Source organism: Ziziphus jujuba, chromosome 4, assembly GCF_031755915.1.
Source record: "Ziziphus jujuba cultivar Dongzao chromosome 4, ASM3175591v1".
NCBI lineage: Eukaryota > Viridiplantae > Streptophyta > Magnoliopsida > Rosales > Rhamnaceae > Ziziphus > Ziziphus jujuba.
The window spans coordinates 1,038,914-1,049,258 of record NC_083382.1 but is presented as its reverse complement, the minus strand read 5'-3'; the positions used below and the strand labels follow the sequence as shown (position 1 = coordinate 1,049,258).

The window sequence follows — 10,345 nt, the reverse complement described above, 5'->3', positions numbered from 1 at the left end:
ATCACTATCTGAAAAGCCATGAAAAACCAAATGATCAAGAGGATCCTTCTTTAGGAACAAACCATGATGTAGAGTACCCTTAAGATATCGTAAAAGTCTTTTGCAAGCTTCCCAATGTGCTATACGAGGTGAGTGCATATACTGACATAATCTGTTGACAGAAAAGGCAATCTCAGGATGAGTAATTATGAGATATAGTAATGCACCAACTATACTTCGATACAGCTCAGGTTTGAGAAGAATATCTCCATCATATAAAGACAATTGTTTAGAGGAGAGACAGGTGTAAAGTATGCTTTTGCTATATTCATCTTCATTTTCACAAGCAAGTCTTGAATATACTTTGTCTATGACAAGAGCAAGCCACTTTCTATCCTTTTAATTTCTAAACCAAGAAAGTAGGATAGATCTCCAATATCTTTAAGGGAAAAATCTTTATGAAGTTGAGAAATAAGAGTGGTGATGAATTATAAACTTGAACCTGTAATAACAAGGTCATCCACATAGACTAGGATGAATACATGAACTGTTGAGGTTTTGAGAATAAAAAGTGAACTGTTGGCCACTGAGTTAACAAATCCATGTTGAAATAAAGCTGTCCTAAGCTTATTAAACCAAGCCCGAGGTGCTTACTTAAAACCATATAGGGCTTTATTCAACTTACAGACATAACCAGGAAATTGAGTATTCACATATCCTTCAGGTTGTGTCATATACATAGTTTCTTGGAGATCTCCATTTAAAAATACATTACTGAAATCTAATTGACGGATGGTCCAATTATAGGACAAAGCAAGAGTAAGAATCACTCGAATAGTAGTAGGCTTGACTACTGGACTAAAAATTTCAAAATAATCAAAACCTGGTTTTTGATGAAATCCCTTGGCCACAAGTCTTGCTTTATACAGCTGAATTGAACCATCTACATTATACTTAACTCTAAACACCCATTTGTTCCCAATGACATTCATTTTTGAAGAATAAGGAACTCGAGTCCATGTATTATTATGTAAAAGAGCATTGTATTCAGCATCCATAGCACTTTTCCATTCTGAACTTTGCACTGCTTCCTTGATTGTAGAAGGCTCTAGTATTAAGGAAGTTGATGCTGTATGACTAATTATTTGTCTAAATCTTTCTTGGTCGAAACATACACTTTGGGCTTGACAATACCACTTTTGGAACGGGTCTGCATAGGATGTTTATTCTGCTGAACAGGTAAGCAAACATTTGGTTCAGATTCAGAAGTAGTTAAAGAATCTGATTCTTGATGTTGTAAAAAGGAGTCTAACTGATTTGCTGTAGGAGTAGTAGAACCAACTTCATATAAAGTTTTTTATGACTGTGAACCTATTGAGGGCAAAGGTGTAGTATTGATTTTGACCAAAGGTGTATTTGAATATTGATTTGGTGGAGAAGAGGAAGTAAACTCAGCAGAAGAAGTATTGGACATAAATCCTGCAGCAAAAGGAAATTCAAACTCATTAAACTTAACACTTTTGGCCACATAAAGTCTTCCAGAAGGATGCAGACACTTATATCCCTTGTGGTCTGTAGAGTAGCCAACAAATACACACTTTAAAGTTCTAAACTGAAGTTTCTGTGTGTGATATGGCCTCAAATATGGATAACAGGCACAACCAAAGACTTTAAGAAAACCATAGTCAGGTACTTGATTATACACTTTCTGAAAAGGACTTTTATAATCTAATACTGCTGTGGGAGTTCTGTTTATTAAATAAACTGCAGAACTAAAAGCTTCCCACCAGTACTTTAGGGTCATATGAGCTTGAGCTAACAGACTTAAACCCACTTCAGTAATGTGGCAATGCTTTCTTTCAGCTTTGCCATTTTGAGCATGAGTATGTGGACAAGGATGTTTAAAAAGAATTCCACACTGTTGAAGATAAGGTACAAAACTACGGAATTCACTAGCCCAATCTAATTGTAAACACTTCAACTTGATACCAATTTGTCTCTCAACCATTCGATGAAAATGAACGAAGCATTTTAGTGCATCAAATTTCATTTTTAAAGGATATATCCAAGTATATCTGGTGTGATCATCAACAAAATGAATATAGTATTTATAACCATCTCTATACAAGGAAGGTGTTGGACCCTATAAATCAGTATAAACCAATAAGAGTTCCATGACTAACAGTAGAAGATGAAGGAAAAGTTTCCCAATGTTGTTTGCCAAAATGACATGCTTCACAAAAATGAAGAATCTCTTTATTAAAGGAAGACTTATTACAAAAAGTCAACACTTTTTGTAATACTACAACTGAAGGATATCCTAATCTTTAATGTAAAACATTAAGATTGTCATCTACATGCTTATTATTGTGAACAACCAAAGCATTATAAGTTTCATCAACCAAAGTATTTCTTAAACTAGATGCATCTGTCTCAGCAACATTGTTAAAAGTGAAGTGATTCCAAGAATCTGTTTGACTATTACACATTTCCAATTGAGAAGAAACTTGAAGATTAACCTCCGCAAGTTGTTGATTACAAGAAGACTTATTTGGAGAAACTGCAGTAGCTTTATTTTGTAATAAGGGATAAAAATCTTGTTATCATCTCCTACTTTAAGCTCAACCGACAAGTCCAATTTGTACAGTCCAGCATCAAACACTCCTTTAAGGATAATCACTCCCAGCTGCTTGTCATTAAACAAGCAATAGTTAGCACAGAATTCCACTATAATATTGTTATCATGAATCAACCTTAAAACACTAAGTAAATTCTTAGCAATTGTAGGAATGATCAATATATCTTTAAGAAGCAATGAATAACCAGATTCACAGGTGATTATAGTATTACCAATGCCAATAATATCAATTCCTTAACAATTTCCTATCAACAACTTGTTCTTACCATTGTAGCCAGAGTGGTAAAGTAACCCAGTGCCTGTTGCTGCTAGATGGTTTGTTGCCCCACTGTCAAGATACCAATTTGGATCTCCAACCAAAAGAGGGGCAATAAAGAAAGCTGAATTATTCTCAGGAGGTTTGTTATATCTTGGTAAACCAATCTGTGAAGGTGAAGCAGCCTGTGTAACTTGTCCAGGATAAGCACTCCATTGTGACATATTAGGAATAAAGGTATGACTAGGTGAAGAAACTGAACTTGGTAGCATATATGGTGAATTTCTCAACGATAGCCCAGCTTGATTATTGAATGATGTTTTATATTGAAAGGGTGCACCATGTCCTGAAAATTGAAGAAGGTTGCCCATAGCAAAGGTTGTATGGTTGAGCTGGTGATAGGTTGAGGAGATTTGCTATGTCTAAAATAGCAAATATCAACAGTATGTCCCATACGCTTACAGATTTGACATTGAAGTCTACCATTCCTAAATTTGTTCTTGCTTTTAAACTTGGGAACATTAAAATGATGTGGAGCATTAGAGACATGTGTTGCAAGCATAGATGAATCAGAACCATTTGTCAAGAAATTGGTATTATCATTCAAAGAGTTTCTATTTTTCAAGAAGTGTTCTCGTGTGGCAGTGAACTGAGAGGTTGAGTTAGGCTTCAAGTTTAACTGTAAACCAATTTTTCCATGTAATTGTTCTAACCCAACCAGATTCACAGAAGAATTTGCAATATGTGGAACAAAATCTATCATACCAGCACAATTTTGTGTTTCAAGTCGATTTTCATAGTAAAAAAGATGTTGTTTTACCTCCTCAAGACTTGGGGGTGTTAAATGGGTTTGAAGGCTTACAATTAGCATTTCATATTCTGGACCAAGACCTCCCAAGATATAGGAACAAGATCTTCTTCTGAAACAGAACCCCTTCCAGCTGCCATTTGATCAACCATAGATTTTATCTTCAAGAAGTATGTAGCTATATTATCCGATCCCTTTTTCATATTTTGTAATTGAATTCGCATCTGCAGCAAACTCATCTTCGATTTGGAAGCAAAATTTAACTCAAGTACCTTCCAAATTCAATGAGAAGTCTTCAAGCCTATCACCAAACCAGCAATGGAGTCCGAAATTGCTGCAACAATCCAACCTTGAAGCAACTGATCTTGTAAAATCCAAAATTGTTGTTCCAAAGAATAACGATTGAGAATTTCTTCAATAATTTCACACTCTAGGGCACCAATTTCTTCCATAAATGGTGGCTCATCTTTGAGGAAAATTTATCCAACTTATGACCTTTAAGAATTGGCAAAACTTGAAGCTTCCAGATCAAAAAATTACCTGCATCAAGTTTGAGAATTGGGCTGGGAAATGGTGAAGTTATGATCAGATGTGTGCGCACAAGATCGGTCTCTGTCGTATTGGAAGTTCTTGACTGCAGAGGATAGGAAAACTGATTCTCCATTGTTGAAGTTTTCTAAGCTCTGATACCAAGTTGAAATACCACTGATCCCTAAAGCTTAAGCTGTTGGGAGGTGGACTTTCATTTTCATTTATATTTTTATCTAACACTCCCCTTCAAATGTAGGCCTGCCTCTTTTGGGCTTCTCTGGATTCTTACATTTGTTTTTTTTTTTTTTTTTTGGATGGAGTTGTTGATTTTTGAACCCAGGATCTCTTGAATCTCTGGCTGTGATACTAAATTAAGAAAAGAAGTAGAAAACAAAAAGGAAAATTTTATTCCCTCATTACTGTTTGTTTACAGAGAAAATTATGTAAAGAAGAAAGAACAGAACAATACGAAAGCAGAAAGCCTAACTTCTTTTTATAGCTAGCTTATACTGTCAGGACCCGTCCAGAATTCCTTCCCCGGAACCCTAGACAGCCCTGATCCCAGGGAAACCCTACCGAACCCTCCAACGGAAAATCCGGCAGAGCCTCCCCTAAGGGATTTAATTACCACAAACTACCTGCACTGAAAACACACTTCTAAAAACATCTCCTTATTCCTCCCACAAACTACAAGTTGGTTCCACAAATTGCAGCACTTCAAAATAAAACAACAATAGCAACCCAGTGCATAAGAACAACAATACAGTATACAGAGTATTATACAACAAATGTGGAATCTATAAAATGACAGATACGGAAACAATATAAGATAGAGAGGAAAAAGGGAAGAAAAACTTCTTGAACCTTCGGCAACGAACTGAGACGTTGGGCTCGCCCCGGACAATCAACGTCTCCAACCTGGACCTAGGGGAACGGAATTTAAGAGTGTGAGATGCTAATCATCTCAGTGAGTGACCCTATCTACTATACAATATAATACCACGGTAATACAGTAGATAGATAATAATTAAATGGGAAAATAATAATTTCTCTCAAAATCCTTACAATTCTCTCAGTTGGAAAAGTTCCCCTTTTAAAACATTTTCACAAAACCCTTGTACGTACTTCCCAAAAACCAATGAACCAAACAAATTAATAAACAACAAATAAACAAATAAATACATAAATACCCCAAATATAAATAACTGCAATAAATTATAATAAATAATTTTTTGAACACCTTTGGGGTTTTAAACTTTAATTGCAATTTACACCGACAATTACACCTGACGCACCACACCATATACCGGTGATGCCCTCCGATACCCAGCGTCCCGAGCACCGACTGGCGGGAGGTTAAAGAGAGAAACCTGCAGTGGTCACTTCGGCGTCCCGACAGTACCGACTGCTAAAAACCATCACCCGGCCAAGGAGGGGGGCGGCTGTGCACAACAATAACCTTGCCTGCCCACGGTCCAATGGCAACTCACGGGTGAAGTAATAACCGTGCGCTAAACCAGATAATAACCGCGCACTACCACGTGTCCATACACCATACACCAGAACACCAATACTGTATGAGTGCGTCTAAAAATAAACAATAATAACCAACCGTACCGTTTTACAAAATTACCGTGGGAAGTATACCAAATTTTCACAAAACACCATCCCACATATTTTTATTCAACAACCCGGTACGAAAACATCGATAACAGATAAAACCATACCTTTTCTCGTAATACGAGATTCAACAATTGAAATACCGCGGGCATAATTTATAAAATTAAACCAAATATTTTCGTAAAATATTTAACCCAATTATGCCCGGAAATTATTACTTAAAATCATGTACAATTAATACCGAAATCCACTTCGCTCATGCATAGTAATAAATTAAACCACAATAAAATAATAATCGGGAATTTCTTAATGATCCCAAAATTTCCATTTATTACCAATGGGTAAATATATATAAAATAATATTTTTTTCCCGATTATATTTAAAGTACACCACATAAGCAGAAATTACAAATATCAAATTAATACCACATAAATACAATTAATTATCCCAAAAATATTTTTAAAGGTGAGTCACTCACCTGGAGCACGCAATTAACCCATGATCCACCACGGGATCAATTCTACGACTCACCGGTGCTCCTAGAACAAAATTCACAGACAGTCAAATAAATTAATATTTTATTCGGATAAATAATACCCGGTACCCGGGGCTTAAACGCAAACGTTAACCAAAATAGTCGAATGATATACCGAATCGAAGCTCGTGGAACGAGGATCACCAATCCGGTCTCCGTCGACCCCAATTCCGCCGGAGGTGGCCGGAATTTGGTCGGAAAGTTTCGGCCGGTGTTCACTTCCTCGTATCTCGCAAACCGCTTCGAATTTCTGGGATTGGAGGCCATTTTTGGATTCAGAGGACCCAAAATAGGGGGATAGGAGGCTCAATTGGGACTGGGCTGGCCGGAAAACACAAGAAAATAGGAGAGAGAAACTTGGCCGGCCGGTGGCTTCTCCGGCCCGATCGGCGCGCGTCCGGCGGCGGCTGGCCGTGAAACTTGGCGGCCAAGCTCGCGAGGTGGCGGGCTTCCTTGGTGGCTGGCGCGTGAGGGCTATGGGTGGCCGGAATTCAAAAACACGGGAGAGAGAGAGGGACGGCCGGAGGGAAGAAAAATAACTGTGTGTGTCGTGTGTGTTTCGGGGAAGAAGAAGGGAAAAAAGAAAAAAAAGAAAAAGAAAAAGAAAAAGAAATGGTGGTGTTTTCCCACGTGGGGAAAAGAAAAGAAAAAGAAAAAGAAAAAGAAAACGAAAAAGAGAAAGAAAAAGAAATAATTAAATAATATTAATAATAATATTATTATTCAAAAATAATAAAATAATTTGATTTTTTTTTTTTTTTTTTTCACATGGTTGACATGTGGCATTTCACCATGGTGACACATGGCCACCTTCATTGAGTCACACGTGGCACCTCGTTATGCGTGTAAAAATAATATTAAAATAATACAGTATTTGAAAAACTTTACAGGTCCATAACTTTCAAACCACATGTCCAAATCGGACGTGCCGCTAGTCTACGGACTCGTATCGACGAGCACTTCACAATCATGCATGAGTCAACGATCAACCTTACATGAATAAAAAGTCAACTCCAGCACCCCTTGGACAGTTTGGACCTCAACTTGTTTTGCTCAAAACTTTCAAACCGTAGCTCCGTTTTCAACGTGCTACCAGTCTACGAACTCGTGCCAACGTGTACTTCGTAACAGTACCTCAGTCAACCTAGAATTCCAACCGGATCAAAAAGTCAACTTTTGACCCCTTCGGTCAACGGTCAACGGTCAACCTCGGTCAACGTGCAAAATTCCGACATGGTTCGGGACGGGGTGTTACATATACACTGCTGTATACTAAACCCCAATGAAACAAAGACAGCTGTCAAACAATATAACAAACAAAACTAACTAAAACAAACATTAAAGACAAAACGTAAACAATTTGTTGTTGAATTAAAAGCTGGTGTAGATCTGTGTCTATTGTGAATGCTGACATGGGGAGTTGTTGTTGTTGTGGAGTCTGACATGGATTTGATTTTGTATAAAACACTCCAACAGCCAAAAGCATGCTTTTTATACCATTGATAAAAAGTATAAAGATAAAAGGATATATACACATTCTAAGGTGCTTAGCTGGATTCATGATGTGCATGCAAGCAGCCAGAAAGTCTATTGGTAACTTTTTCTCCTCTGTTTCTTCTTCAGCTTAAAAAAAAAAAATTAAAAAAAAAAAAAAAAGACGGTTACTATTGATCGTCCAAGTCCACATGCTGAGTCTTTCTTTACGTCCATTGGTTTATTTATTCCCAGCAAAATGGTAAATTTCCGCTGTATTTCCTTTTTTATTTTTCTTTTGGTAAACTTCTGCGATGTTTTCATTTACAAACACAATTTCATTGCACTGTGTTTTCCTTATTAATATAGAGGCTTCACATTTACACACCGCGTTGCAGCTTTAAATATTTGTTGATCCAAATAAATATATTCATACACAATAACTACAGATGTATGTATAAATATATATAGTTATACACAGCCTTTCAAGTCCAACAACCATTATTTTGTCATATCATCAGCTTCCACGCAAAATCTGTAGCTAATTGAAATATTAGACCAACGCTTTGCAACCTTTAGATGTCGGTTGGCTGTGCAAATTAAAATGTTCTTCTTCTTGGCGCTTTCAATTACATTCGCATGGTTAAATTAATGCTGAACCAATAATACGACCAACCATGAAGGTCTTTCCAAGAATTTTTTGATATTTGCTAAAGCAATGCTTTGAAAGTTTTTCACATAGATAAAGAGAAATTAGAAGCTTGTCACTTTGGTACATAGGACTATGTTGTATTAATTTTCTTATACTATATTGTATCATATTTGATGCAGAATTGTGTCGTATTATAAATTTTTATTAAAAAAATATTTTTATTAAAATAAAATTGATTATTAGTATTATTATTCACATAATTTTGTATATATAATTACATTATTCAAAATAAATAAATTCATTTTTTATTACATTATCTATCATATATTTAGTAGGATTTTGATTATTGTTTATGATAATAATTAAAAAAATAAAAGTTAATAATATTTTTGATTTTTTTTTATAGTTATTGAACGAATCTTATGATAATTACCCAATAAAAGGCATACCATTTTTCCAAATTATCATTACTTTTTATTATTATAATTAAGGTTTTTAAATAATTACATTATTTTTAATATATTAGATTGAATTTTGATTACTAGTCATAACAATAATTATACTATCTAAAATTATATGATACTAAAAGAATTTAAAAAAAAGAAAGAATAACAATGAAAAGTAAAACTTAATATTATATAAAAGGTGTCCCAGCTGGATAATTATGCTCATGCAAGCAGCCAAAAAGGCCATTAATATTTCAAGCTTATAGTGGAGTTTAGGAAGGTAAAAAAAAAAAAAAAAAAAAAAAAAAAACAAAACAAAACAAAACAAAACAAAAACAAAAACAAAAAAAAACAATCAAAAGATTTTATGAAAATAAGTGTAAAAGAAGAACATTTAAATTTATATTTTCATGGAAAATGTATTTCATTTTCTTTTGCTTGCATTTTTGTCTTTGTTTCGTGAGTCGTGACAATGAAGCAGCAAGTGAAGACTGGACTCAAGAGAGTAAATGAAGAAAAGTTTAAATACCCAAGTCATTGATATGAATGATATCACACTCCATCCAAGTCAAGACGGCAGCGTTTAGCTTTTTGTTTAATTTGTTGCGCTAAAGTGTGATGGATTAAAAGCATTTTAAAGAGAAATTAGAAGCTTATTAACTTAATTTTTCTTTATACATTGTTTATTGTAATTAATTGTCTTATTATTCCAGCTTCAAAATCCAATAGCCGTATACAAAAAGGTCTTTTTTCTTGTCGCTTTTTTGGGAGAATCAATGTCAAATTCAACCCCAAAAAAAAAAAAACAAAAAAAAAAAAAGAGAGAAATCAAAAGTAGAAGCAAGTTCGAGAAAGAGTAATTGGGCCCATATCATTAATAATCTATCCAATGTTGAATGTTCTCACTTCCATTCCACGCAATTGAAGTTCTGAAAGATACCAAAAAAAAAAAAAAAAAAAAGGGTAATAAAAGTATACAAAATAAAAAAAAGAAAAAAAAAAAGAAAAAAGAAGAAGCACATTTATGACGCTTGATACGAAATTGCTTTGCATTGTAGTAGGAAGTTATGTTATGCGAGAAAGCATGGTAGCTTCCATTTCCAATTCCATATTCACTGCTGCTTTAGTAGCAATAGCAGCTGTAGCCCAGTGGCCATCCCCTGTTTTGGGCCCTGCTGGATATTCTCCTTTAAAAAGTAAAGGCGTTTGCTTGAATCAGAAGAAGTCGGTCTGATGTGCATAATGTTCTTCGTGTTTCTAAAATTGCCTTGGCTTGCTTTTATGCTAACCCAAACTGTCGACCAACCATGAAAAGTGTTTCTTTACAGTTTCTTGCTTACAGAACTCCATTAGCCTATCAATGTTTTCATGAAATTTCACTTGGGCAGCTCATGAACACACAGGTC

The 10,345-nt window shown here is 35.2% G+C and overlaps 1 long non-coding RNA gene across 1 annotated transcript; it reads right to left on the bottom strand.

Moving 5' to 3' along the window:
- Nucleotides 1-4,596: 4,596 nt before the first annotated feature.
- Nucleotides 4,597-6,976, bottom strand: LOC132803397 (uncharacterized). The gene is made up of 3 exons (XR_009638607.1): nucleotides 6,484-6,976; nucleotides 6,312-6,372; nucleotides 4,597-5,136 (listed from the first exon to the last, which is right to left on the bottom strand). It is a non-coding gene; the product is annotated as an uncharacterized LOC132803397 (long non-coding RNA).
- Between the last annotated feature and the right edge of the window lie 3,369 nt (nucleotides 6,977-10,345).